Here is a 13,460-nt window from a genome sequence, read left to right as displayed (position 1 = left end):
GTCGATGACGTATCACCAGGTGAATCTTCACCCAGAATCCAGGCCTCTCACCACGTTCATAACCCCCCATGGGGCGCTCATGTTCAAGAGGATGCCTTTCAGACTAGCATCCGCTGCGGCGGACTTCCAGAAAATAATTCAGCAGATCATGAAAGGAGTTGACCGATCGATGTGCTTCCAAGACGACATTGTGTTCTATGGACGCAGTATGGAGGAACATGTTGACACTCTAAGGTTGGTGTTCAAGAAGTTAACTAGTGCTGGTCTAACGGTACAAAGGAACAAATGCAGAATAAGAGTGACTACCGTCGATCATTTGGGACACTCAATTTCAGAGGAAGGGTTCAGGCCGAAAAATAACTTACTCGAGGCAGTGAAAGATGCCCCTTACCCAAAGAACAAAGAGGAACTCAAGTCCTTCCTTGGACTCATGAAGTATATGACCAAATACATCAAAAACTTTGCAGCAAAATGTGAGCCTATTCTGGACATATTGAAGAAGAACCAGGATTTTGTATGGGAAGAGAAACACAAGAGTGTCATGGACGGGTTAAAGGAGGAAATCCTGAACTCAACGGCATTGGGGACTTTCGACACCAGGAAGAAAACCATCCTCGCAACAGACGCATCAAACAAGGGTTTAGGGGCCACCCTTATACAAAAAGAGGGGAAGGAAGAGAGGATAGTTGCGTTTTCTTCCCGGTGTCTCACGAGCGCAGAACACAATTACTCAGTAATTGAGAAAGAAGCTGTGGCGTGTTTCTGGGCGGTGAGACATTTCAAATTCTTCTTGTGGGGTTTGCCATTCACCATCAGGAAGGACCACAAGCCCCTCACCTCAATCTTTACAGTGAAAGGAATGGAGAACTGTACGCCTCGTATAAGTAAATGGATATTGGGGCTTGAGAACTTCAACTTCAACTTCAAAGTTGAGTACGTGCCAGGAGAAGAAAACACAATTACTGACTACCTATCGAGGTCGTCTCTGTTTACAGAAGTAAAATGGATAACCCCATCATGGTGGTAGAAGACCCGGCCATCACAAAAGGAGAGTGGGACAAGTCGATGGAAGAAGATAAGGAGCTACAAAGACTCAAAGGCATAATAGTAAAGGGTGGCCCGACAGAAAAAATGAGCTCGAGGAGGAACTCTGAGAATTCTGGGAGGTCAGAAATGAGCTGAGCATCATGAGGACCAGAGTGTAACGCCAAGACAGACTGATACCACCAGTGGGAATCCGCAAAAGAATCATAGAATTGGCACACAAAGGGCATTTTGGGGCGCAGCATTACGAAACACAGAATCAGGGTGACGTTCTGGTTCCCCAGGATGGATACTATGGCAGAACAGGAAGTCTAGGACTGTGTAAGCTGTGCCAAAAGTGATAAGTCCAAGATAGTGCACAAAGCACCATTATCCCCAGTCAGGATACCGACAAAGCCATGGAACAAACTAGCCATGGACATAATTGAATTGACTACACCTCACATTGGATCACTCAAACGTTTGTGCATCGTGTCAACACCAACACGGTGTTGGAATTTCTCAAAGATGCATTCTCTAAGGAGGGCATACCCTCAACTCTTAACACAGACAATGGGGTGCAGTTCACCTCACTAGCCATGAAGGTGTTTTTAGACAATTTGAATATAAAACATGAATTAACGGCACTCTATTGCCCAAAAGCCAATGGCCATGTGGAGTGAGCTAACAGGATGATAAAAGAACACATTCAATTAGCTGTGGCCAACGGTCACGATGTAGAACGTCAGCTACGGAATTGCTTGTGGGCGTACTACACCTCCCCTAATCCAGTGTCAGGTGTCTCCCCATTTGCCTCGCTCCGTAGAAGAGAACCGTGCACCAAGTTCAACCCTGGTTGGTCGGAGGGAGGCAGGGAGGCAGCTCTCAACCAGGAAGAAATTAGTAGGAAGGTAGAGCTGCATCAAACAAAGTAAAAAGGGTGGTATGATCGGAAGCACGGGGTAAGAATACCAAGGTGGAAAACCAGCGATGTGGTACAAGTCAGGAGAGAGACAAGGGACTGGCACACCCAGAGTAAGTTTTAACCCCTGTGCTGCATTGTTAAGGCTCTAAATAATGTTGTACAACTTGAGAACGGGTAGTGGTGGAGCTGGGACAAGATTGCAAGATCTGTTTTGTAACTGTAATGCTTTCATGTTCCATACTCGCTGATGTATACTTCACCTGTAGATGCGTGTTCCTTCACCCTGCCTTTCCCGGCTGACACCGTTAAGGTTATGCATTATTTACACCCCTTTTATTATATAGGAAGGGAGGTGTGTTGTAGTTATTCCCATGTTGGTACGTCCCGGCCAACCCTCCCCTTCCCCTCCTCTTAGTCTCCCTCTGGTTAGAGCTCACCTTAGAATGTTCAGAGTGAAGCAGTTGCTGGACACTTGGATGGTCAATAAAGTTGCATAATAAGACTTCTGTTCCTGTCTTTATTCAACTTCTCAACAGGCACATTTTTCAAAAATGCATACAGTGCAGTAAGTCACCTTGATGCACTGTGGTGCAGATAGGGAAAGAGCAGGAGTGCATGTTACTTAACATTATTCAGCAAATTTCTCTTTTCCCTGCGCAGTCGCACAATGTGCTACATATCGCCAATGCAGGCACCCTTGTACCATGATGCAAAGGTGCCTGCTTTGTAAGCGCTATTGTTTTTGTGCAGGAAGAGACACCTTCCTGCACAAAAACAATCCTCAGAGGCATTTTCCCATATCTATTAGTGCTGCAGAATGCAACTCACATAAAGGAAGTAATGAGGACAAATAAAGATATTTCTACTCCTAATGCCTCACCTGTGGAGGCATAGCTTTTTGATGCAATCCAAGGTCTATCAGTAATAGTAGATCTGAAAATAAGCCAAAATCCATTGATGGATGCATGGAAACACCCACGCTCCACCCATGGAACGCCTCCCTGGGGCAGAGTAACACAACGCAGCAATTTGTGCTGCATTGTGTTGCTCTAGATTTAGCAAGCCACGCAAGGTGGACTTCCATGGCTTGATAAATCTTATTTAGTCATTCTGTCACCCTTGTACACCATTGCATGGTACATGGGCGACACAATTATTTGATAAATATCCATGTGAACAGGTATATAACAATTGTATTTGTGCATTAACTAGAAACCACTTGACGCCCTATGTGCCCTTTGGATGACATCACAGAGGTTGACCTTGCTTGGCAGTTTGGGCTGGACTGTTTCCATGAGGCACAGGGCCAAGACTGATTTGCATATGGCTGGGTCTGAACTGTTGTGTCGAAGTGAGCTAAACAATCATGATGGATTAAACCCACATTGTGACTGGGGGTGAGTGTCTAAAAAGTTTTAGCGCTCCGTCCATTATCTCCTTGAGTTTGCTTTGTCCGATCACAGAGGTTTAGCCAGCACACCCTTCTGTCATGGGCATGAGGCACACATTTCTAGGAAAGTGTCCTTCTAATGTTTGTACAAGGTCTATGCTACTATTGTAGTAACCGTTTACACCAGGAGTGTGCAAACACCTGGTCAGAGCTCATCAATGAAAATGCAACGATCAGAATTAAAGAAATTAGCTGTACAACACAAATTCAGGGTTAAGGTCATATGATAAAGAATTATAATTAGACAGATTAAAGTCTGTGACAGTAGAAAACACTTTAAAAAAGGGCCTGACTATGAGTTAGGAAAGGGACTGCCATGCTGTTGTCAAACCTGTTTGCACCCTGCCTGCCAGATTATGACTTTTTTAATCACTGGCGAGCGGTTCTTTGGCATTCCCCGGCGGTGTCTATGAAATAGACACATCCACAGGAATGTCAAAGGCAGTACCTGCGCGGCATGGACTGGTGCGATCCATGCTGTGCAGGTACTGGGGTGGGTAAGTGAGACAAAATATCGAAGTTAAAATATCGATATACAATAATATCGATGTTTTAATTTCGATAGTAAAGAATATCGATGTCCAAAATATCGACAGACAGAATATCGTTTTTTTAAGGTATGTATCTTACTAATATCGAATTTTACTAATATCGAAATTTTGTTTAGTGTTATGTATTTTATGTTGTTTATATGTTTGTTAAACATGTTTTGTAATGTATGTTTGAAAATTTGTAAATTTGTTTACATTTTGCGTTTTAGTATCAGAGCGGGTTGTGGGTTTATAGGGGAATAGGGTGGGAAGTAATTTAATAATAATTAATTAATTAATATATGTTTGTAAATAGTTTTAATTAACAATTAATTGGTAATTAATTAATATTAATTAGTTAATTAATTAATATAATTTTGTACATATTTTTTATTAATAATTAATTGGTAATTAATTAATATGAATTAGTTAGTTACATTAATTAGAGTAATTTTTTATATATATAATTTTTTGTTATTGTTAATTATTTAATTGGGGAAAAATAATATTAATTAGTAAATTAAATTAATTACAGCTAATGTGCTAATATATTTACTTTATTGTTATTGTTAATTAATAATTAATTGGTAATTAAATAATATTAATTATGTAATTAAATTATTTAGAGTTAATGTGCTAATATATTTACTTTATTGTTATTGTTAATTAATAATTAATTGGTAATTAAATAATATTAATTATGTAATTAAATTATTTAGAGTTAATGTGCTAATATATTTAATTTTTTGTTAGGGTTCAGGGTCAGTTTTCAGTTTTTGGGTAAAAGGGTATTTTTAGTGTTCAGGGTCAGTTTTCAGTTTTTGGGTAAAGGGGTATTTTTAGTGTTCAGGGTCAGTTTTCAGTTTTTGGGTAAAGGGGTATTTTTAGGGTTCAGGGTCAGTTTTCAGTTTTTGGGTAAAGGGGTATTTTTAGGGTTCAGGGTCAGTTTTCAGTTTTTGGGTAAAGGGGTATTTTTAGGGTTCAGGGTCAGTTTTCAGTTTTTGGGTCAAGGGGTATTTTTAGGGTTCAGGGTCAGTTTTCAGTTTTTGGGTAAAGGGGAATTTTTAGAGTTCAGGGTCAGTTTTCAGTTTTTGGGTAAAGGGGTATTTTTAGGGTTCAGGGTCAGTTTTCAGTTTTTGGGTAGAGGGGTATTTTTAGGGTTCAGGGTCAGTTTTGGGTTTTTGGGTAAAAGGGTATTTTTAGGGTTCAGGGTCAGTTTTGGGCTTTTGGGTAAAGGGGTATTTTTAGGGTTCAGGGTCAGTTTTGGGTTTTTGGGGTACAGGGGTATTTTTAGGGTTCAGGGTCAGTTTTGGGTTTTTGGGGTACAGCGGTACAGGGTAAAAATAAAATAAAATTAAATTTAAATTAAATCAATTAAATGAAATTAAAAAAAATAAATTACATTAAATTATATTAAATTAAATTATATTATTTTCAATTTTTTTAAATTAAAAAAAGTAATATATACTTACGAATACTTACGTTGTAATGGTATGCGTTGTAAAGGTACCTGCGTTGTAAAAACATGCGTTGTAAATACATGCGTTTTAATAGTTTTTGCGTTAATTTATATGTAGAGTTTTTAATTTATTTTAAATGTATATGTATTAGTTTTAATTTTTTAATTATGTTTTAATGTTTTTATTTAATATTTGTAAATTTATATGTATTTTAAAATTATTTTTACATTATTATTAATATATTTAAAAAAACGATATTTTTATTTTCGATATTTTTGTACTACGATATTAATTTTTCGATATTTTTGTACTTACCTTTATGAAGATAGGACTCCGATATTTTTGATTTCGATATTTTTGTGTCGATATTTTTGTATGTAGATATTCTGTCTGTCGATATTATGTCATAGATTCACTGGGGTGCATGCACACAGAGGGGCAACATGTCCCTCCCTGCATGCACCCTATGGCCCATAGGCAACATTGAGCCCTGTAGAGCCCCATTTGTTTCCTCTCCGCCACGGTTCTCATGGAAAAGGAACCACCATGAAAACTGGTGGAGAGGAAACTCGTAATAGGTATGGCAGGACCACGGCAGTCCTGCCAAATATATTGCGGCCTCAAGAACACCGTACCACTGCCAGGGATCTCTGAACCCTGGCAGTGCAATGGCAGCCCGACGACCCAACTTGTAATGGAGCGGGCAAACTGATGGTGGGGCGGTGGCTGGACCACCACCACATCATCGTATGTCTCCGCGCGACTCATAATCAAGTCCTAAGTAAAAATGAAAATGCCATTTTGAGTCTTTTTAGCAAGACCGCCACAAAGGGACAGACAAGAGAGCGAGTCTTTTCATGGATGCAGAAAGGACGTTGGATTTGAAATGAGGCATAATACACAGACCTCGGCTTGAGCTGCACATTACTAGTTTGTGTTGGGGAGTGTTCTTATTTCTATAGAGTGTGGCCATTCGCTTGGGTTTCTATTCATTTTGCAAAAAAGGAAAATTCTATGTCGTCCACACAGTGACAAATCATTCTCCTGCATATGGATAACAACTTTTGGCTATCAAAAGTTGCAAGATGGATGCCATTTTCATCCTAAGAGCTACAATGAAGGGATAGCCTTTCAAATCACAACTGCAAATGTTAGTAGAACAGAAATATTGTCATGTGATAGTTTGCAAAATGTTTCCCACTTAACATTACCTAAAACTCATGATAATTTTGATACGTTTGTTAACATTTATTTACAGCTGCTATGCATTCATATTTATACTTGCTTAAAATGCTCTATCTGATAGAGACTTCTAGCTGCATATTCGTTACCATTGAATTTCCCAGGCGTCAGGCTGGATCCGGAAACATTTGCTGAGCAATACCCATTATGCGCGACGTCGGGTGGCTCCATTCGGCTCCGCGTGACGTCGATGGCATTGGTAGCCTCGTTTATGCCATCACGGTGCCTACAAAGGCCCCACCCAGGCTCGCGGACGTCAGTTATTTTCTTTCCGTGCCCGTTAAGCGCCGATCTGTGAAGAGCTATCCCTTTGCTGGTTTTTGGCAGGCTTTTCTTCACTTTTGCCGATATTCTTGACGGCTTTGTGTGCGAGGGATGTCGGGTAGGAAGACAGGTTTTTAACCGTGCGGGACTTGTTCCCACACGATGTCGGTTACCGATCCCCACTGAGTAAGTCTGTGGTGTCTTGAACGCGACCATGATTCGAAGTCGTGTTCAGACTGCCGGGCAATGGCTCTGAAGACCTTGAGGGAGGGGGCGTTGAAGTTACTCACTGCCCAGCAGTCAACACCCTTGAGCAAGATTCCGAGGAGGTCGCGATCCCGTTCGAAGAGGAGGTCGCTGGATCACTCATGGAGCCCTTAGTCCTCTTCTCCCATTCAAGTTCATCTGGAAACTTGGGGAAGAGTCACAAGAAGAAGAAGTCCAAGCAGATTTCGACTTCACCTCAACTGGCGTCCATTGTTGAAAGAGGTAAGGAGCACCGATGCTCTAGGCACGGTCTGCAGAGCCGGAGCCAGAGCCAGATTCGACTTCGTGCCTCCCTCAATTTTCGGGAGCCGGAGCAACTCCCAGGCAAATTAAGGATTTTTACGAGGCCATGCACTACGTATTTGAGTGGAATGACCCCGTTGGTGAGCCCTCGGGCCCCACGGGGTCAGATAAGGCCCCATCGGTTTTGACACCGTCAGCTTTGTCCACTGGACCGGTGGGGCCTCAGGGATCCAATCTCGGATCCGGTTCGACGCCGGTCGTACCAACACGGCCTTCCCCAGTGTTGAACCAGAAGTCGGTGCCAGTGGCAGAGGCTGTTGGTGGTGCAATCTCCCTCCTCGATGACACGAAGTCGGAATGGCGTTGCACGACGCCGATTCTGACGTCAACTGAGCCCAGGGGTTCGATGTCGCCTGAGCACTTTGTAGATGTGTTAAGCTCAGGAAAGGAATGGGAGGAGACTGGAGACCCTCTAGAGAACCAGGATGCCTCTGAGAAGACAATAGACTGGTATGGGACACTTACGGAAGCCAGTGGTCAAGATACCCAGACTCTGGCATGCTCCCGCCACCTACGGTGGCTACGGAGGAGGGGGAGTCCTATGCTATGGTTGTTAAGGGGGCAGCTGATGTCCTTGGACTGGAACTGCCCTCGGTGCAAGTCAGGATTAATCTCCTAACCGAAGTGCTTCAACCTGGAGCTTCCACCTCTGAACCCGTTTTGCCCTTTAATGAGGCACTTACGGACGTCCTACTAGGAACTTGGTCCAAACATAGCACAGGGGCTCCTGTGAACAGGACGATTGCACGCCACCATCGCCCAGCCCCGGGCAAATCAAAGTTCCTCAGCCAACACCCCACCCCAGAAAGTTTGGTGGTGCAGGCCTCTACTTCCCTGGGTTCATACCTTCTGCCCCTCTAGATAGGGCATCCAAGAGACTAGACCGGAGGAATGTCTTCCTCCAATCTGACATTGCGGTTGTTGATTACCGCATGCTTATTGGGCCTTTTCTCCCACTCTCTTTGGGAGACGGTTGCGCAGGTCCTGCCATAAGTCCCGGAGGAGGCTCGGGCTGTGCTCTCCCATGCTGTCAAAGACAGGAGAGATGCAGCAAAAATCACGATACTGTGTGGTTTGGATACAACAGATTCACTGGGCAGGTCTATTTCAATGACTGTGGCCTTGAGACGCCACACCTTGCTTCGCACAACTGGCTTCTTGGGGGATGTCCAGGCCAATTTGATGGACACGCCTTTTGATGGAGCCGCAGACTCGTCCCTGGTCAGGTTCAAGGACTCTCGAGCTACGGCCAGGTCCTTGGGCCTCTCCTCCACTCCTCATGGTCAGTCTTCCTTTTGCTCCTTTTGTGGCAACGAAAGGGCTTTCAAGCTGCGTAACATAATCTGATATTTATATAGTCCTTTTACCTACAGAACTTTTTACAGAATGTTTCTAAATGGAATTATTAGTACACCATCAAAATATGTAGCACTTTTACCAACTTCGACAGTATGAAAGACTGAGTTGACCATACTCGAATGCAAACCTGAAGACTACAAACAAATGTCAAAAGTGCTTACATAATTGGTGCTGGTGGTTGCCGAAGGGACCCATCGACACTCCTTTTTGGGTATTGGCACTTACTTTTTCTCAACAGACTTCGATCAAATGCAAGAAAGAAAAACACTAAAAGTGAGACAATGTAATGTAATGGCAAGAGCTGCCACTTTAGAGCCAGGGAACTAGGTTCGAGCTTGGGCTCACCTCAACATCCTATGATTATGAGTAAGCCACTTAATCTCCCCATGCCCACAAAGAATGAATGTGTCCTTGTGTAATGTAACTGCTGCTCAAGTAAAGCGCTCCAATGCCTTTGAGTCAAGTTCATGCTGTAAAGACTGAAAGATAAATAAATGTTGATCTAATTTTGTTGCTACTCAGAGCTCCTCTTACTGCTGCCCCCCTTTCCCTCAATTCAATCTGAAAATTGTGACTACTGCTAGATTTGGTTCTTGGTTCAACTAGTGAGAAACCATGGCCTCCGGGACAGTAGACCCCAAACACTAACAGACCGGGCGTAGCTTGACCAGTAAGGGGGGCGGGGGTGAGCTCCAGATTTTCTGACATTCAATCTGGCATATCATATTATTCATGAGGGGGGCTTAAGAGCCAATAGCAAGGGAAAAGAGTACAAATTGTGAGGGGGTACTTAAGACACAGTGGGGGGTATTCTCAAGAACGTGTGATAACCAGCGCAAATTTAGCTTAACGCTGTGAAGAGCGCCATCGTGCCGGAAGGTCGCCAGGATGTCCCCATTCGGACACTAAGGATTCAGGCGAATTGCACCCGTACTAGCCATTGTGCCTCGCCTATCGGACGCCAACTCCTGAAGGAACTAACCTAACATCTCTTGTGATTGTTTACAACTGGTTGAAACACAGATCGAGTTTGCGATCCCCCTTGGTTCCATTGCCCCTACCGGGCAGCTGACTTCCGTGGCTGATATATCCTTTTGGTTGTTCTGATTACCGGGATCTCCCGCTTGGCCCTTGTTGAAACCCTTTTAACAGGTATCTCTGACTTTCTACTAAAGTTTCACTGCGGGTATTATCCCCAGCAACGAGCCCTGAGGAGGCTCTGCATGATCAGGCAATTAATCTTAGTCCTGATGATAATCCTTTACCTTACATAGGATCGAAACGCCATTGACTGTTTTTGTAGTAACACAATAATTTAAATTGTAATGTGCAAACTACATGAGGTCAGCTTGCTGTAATTGTTCTGACTAATGCTAGCGCCTCCTTCTTTTGAATTGCCTGTAAAAAACTCTTCTTTTCCCCTGTTCATATTTTATGTTACTTGTACTGGATACAGGACTGTATCCCACTTTGTATTTGTTTGCTTTAAATATCCCCTTGTCACTTTACATTGATTAAATCAGTGTCCGGCTGGGCACCTGCTTCCTTATAGTACAAACTGTTGTTTATAATTGTATATTTTGTTTAACTACTGTATATTAAGGACCATTGTTGCTTTATATACTATACCCCAGGTCCTTGATTACCTTTAGGGTTCCCTTGTTTCTGAAAACTGCCTTCTTTAATATGCACAGAGTCTCTGAGATTGCCTTGGCTTGTCTTCAACTCTGAGAGCTACCTGAAGGGTGCTGGCAAGCTACCAGTAGCTCACGAGCTACTCGTTGGAGACTCCTGTTCTAATGTTTTACAAGGTCTATGCTACTATTGTAGTAACCGTTTACACCTGGTGTGTGCAAACACCTGGTCAGAGCTCATCAATGAAAATGCAAAAATCAGAATTAAAGGAATTAGCTGTACAACACAAATTCAGGGTTGTCATATGATAAAAAATGATAATTAGACAGATTAAAGTCTGTGACAGCAGAAAACACTTTGAAAACTTTAAGGGCCTGATTATGAGTTAGGTAAGGGACTGCCACGCCGCCGTCAAACCTGTTTGCACCCTGCCTGCCAGATTATGACTTTTTTAATCACTGGCGAGCGGTTCTTTGGCATTCCCCCGGCGGTGTCTATGAAATAGAAACATCCACAGGAATGTCAAAGGCAATACCTGCGCGGTACGGACTGGTGCAATCCATGCCGTGCAGGTACTGGGGTGCATGCACACAGTGGGGCAACATGTCCCTCCCTGCATGCACCCCATGGCCTATAGGCAATAAGGAGCCCTGTAGAGCCCCATTTGTTTCCTCTCCGCCACGGGTCTCATGGAAAAGGAACCATCATGAAAACTGTTGGAGAGGAAACTCGTAATAGGTATGGCAGGACCACGGCAGTCCTGCCAAATATATTGTGGCCTCAAGAATGCTGTACCACTGCCAGGGATCTCTGAACCCTGGCAGTGCAGTTGCAGCCCGACGACCCATCTTGTAATGGAGCGGTCAAACCGATGTTGGGGCGGTGGCTGGACCACCACCACATCATCGTAAGTCTCCGCCCGACTCATAATCAGGTCCTAAGAAAAAATGAAACTGCCATTTTGAGTCTTTTTAGCAAGACCGCCACAAAGGGCCAGACAAGAGAGCAAATCTTTTCATGGATGCAGAAAGGATGTTGGATTTGAAATGAGGCATAATACACAGATCTCGGCTTGAGTTGCACATTACTAGTTTGTGTTGGGGAGTGTTCTTTTTTCTATAGAGTGCGGCCATTCGCTTGGGTTTCTATTCATTTTGCAAAAAAGGAAAATTCTATGTTGTCCACACAGTGACAAATCATTCTCCTGCATATGGATAAAGACTTTTGGCTATGGAAAGTTGCAAGTTGGATGCCATTTTCATCCTAAGAGCTACAATGAAGGGATAGCCTTTCAAATCACAACTGCAAGATCTTTTCTTTTTAAATCACAACTGCAAGATCTTTTCCTTCTTGCAAATGTTAGTAGAACAGAAATATTGTCATGCGATAGTTTGCAAAATGTTTCCCACTTAACATTACCTAAACTTTATGATAAATTTGATACGCTTGTTAACATTTATTTATAGCTGCTATGCATTCATATTTATACTTGCTTAAAATGCTCTATCTGATAGAATCTTCTAGCTGCATATTCCTTACCTTTGAATTTCCCAGGCGTCAGGCTGGATCCGGAAACATTTGCTGAGCAATACCCATTATGCGCGACGTCGGGTGGCTCCATTCGGCTCCACGTGACGTTGATGGCATTGGTAGCATCGTTCATGCCATCACGGTGCCAAAATTTTTTTTCCGTGCCAATTAACCGCCGATCCGGGAAGAGCTATCCCTCTGCCGCTTTTTGGCAGGCTTTTTTCTTGACTTTTGCCGATATTCTTGACTGCTTTGTGTGCGAGGGATGTCGGGTAGGAAGCTGGGGGGCGCTCTAGGATAGGGAATAGGTTTAATGTACTATCCAACACCTTCCCTACTATCCACGGGGACTGGAGTTGGAATAGTAAATTAAACAATTCACTATCCAGTGCCTAAAAGCACTATGCGTTGTAAAGGTATTCGTTGTAAATACCGCGTTGTAAAGGCGTGCGATGTAAAAGCATGTGTTGTAATGTCATACATCCCTCGCTGCCCAGCAGTCGACACCCTTTTTCGACACCAGATTCCGAGGAGGTCACGATCCCGTTCGAAGTGGAGGTCGCTGGATCACTCACAGAGCCCTCTTCTCCCATTCGAGTTCATCTGGACACTCGAGGAAGAGTCACAAGAAGAAGAAGAAGTCCAAGCAGACTTCGACTTCACCTCAACTGGCGTCCATTGTCGAAAGAGGTAATGAGCACCGATGCTCTAGGCAGGGTTCTGCAGAGCCGGAGCCAGATTCGACTTCGCGCCTCCCTCAATTTTCGGGAGCCGGAGCAACTCCCAGTCAAATTAAGGATTTTTACGAGGCCATGCGCTACATATTCGAGTGGAATGACCCCGTTGGTGAGCCCTCGGGCCCCACGGGGTCGGATGAGGCCCCATCGGTTTTGACACCGTCGGCTTTATCCACTGGACAGGTGGGGCCTCAGGGATCCGATCTCGGATCCGGTTTGACGCCGGTCGTACCAACATGGCCTTCCCCAGTGTTGAACCAGAAGTCGGTGCCAGTGGCAGCGGCTGTTGGTGGTGCAAGCTCCATCCTCGATGACACGGAGCCGGAATGGCGTTGTACGACGCCGATTCTGACGTCAACAGAGCCCAGGGTTTCGATGTCGCCTGAGCACTTTGTGGATGTGCTAAGCTCAGGAGAGGAATGGGAGGGCACTGGAGACCCTCTAGAGAACCAGGATGCCTCTGAGGAGACAATAGACTGGTATGGGACACTTAAGGAAGCCAGTGGTCTAGATACCCAGACTCTGGCATGCTCTCGCCACCTACGGTCGCTACAGGAGGATGGGGAGTCCTATGCTATGTTGGTTAAGGGGGCAGCTGACGTCCTTGGACTGGAACTGCCCTCGGTGCAGGTCAGGACTAATCTCCTGACCGAAGTGCTTCAACCTGGGGCTTCCACCTCTGAACCCCTTTTGCCCTTTAATGAGGAACATACGGACGTCCTACTAGGAACTTGG

Source organism: Lissotriton helveticus, chromosome 3_1 (genome assembly GCF_964261635.1).
Source record: "Lissotriton helveticus chromosome 3_1, aLisHel1.1, whole genome shotgun sequence".
Lineage (NCBI taxonomy): Eukaryota > Metazoa > Chordata > Amphibia > Caudata > Salamandridae > Lissotriton > Lissotriton helveticus.
This window is presented reverse-complemented; position numbering follows the sequence as displayed.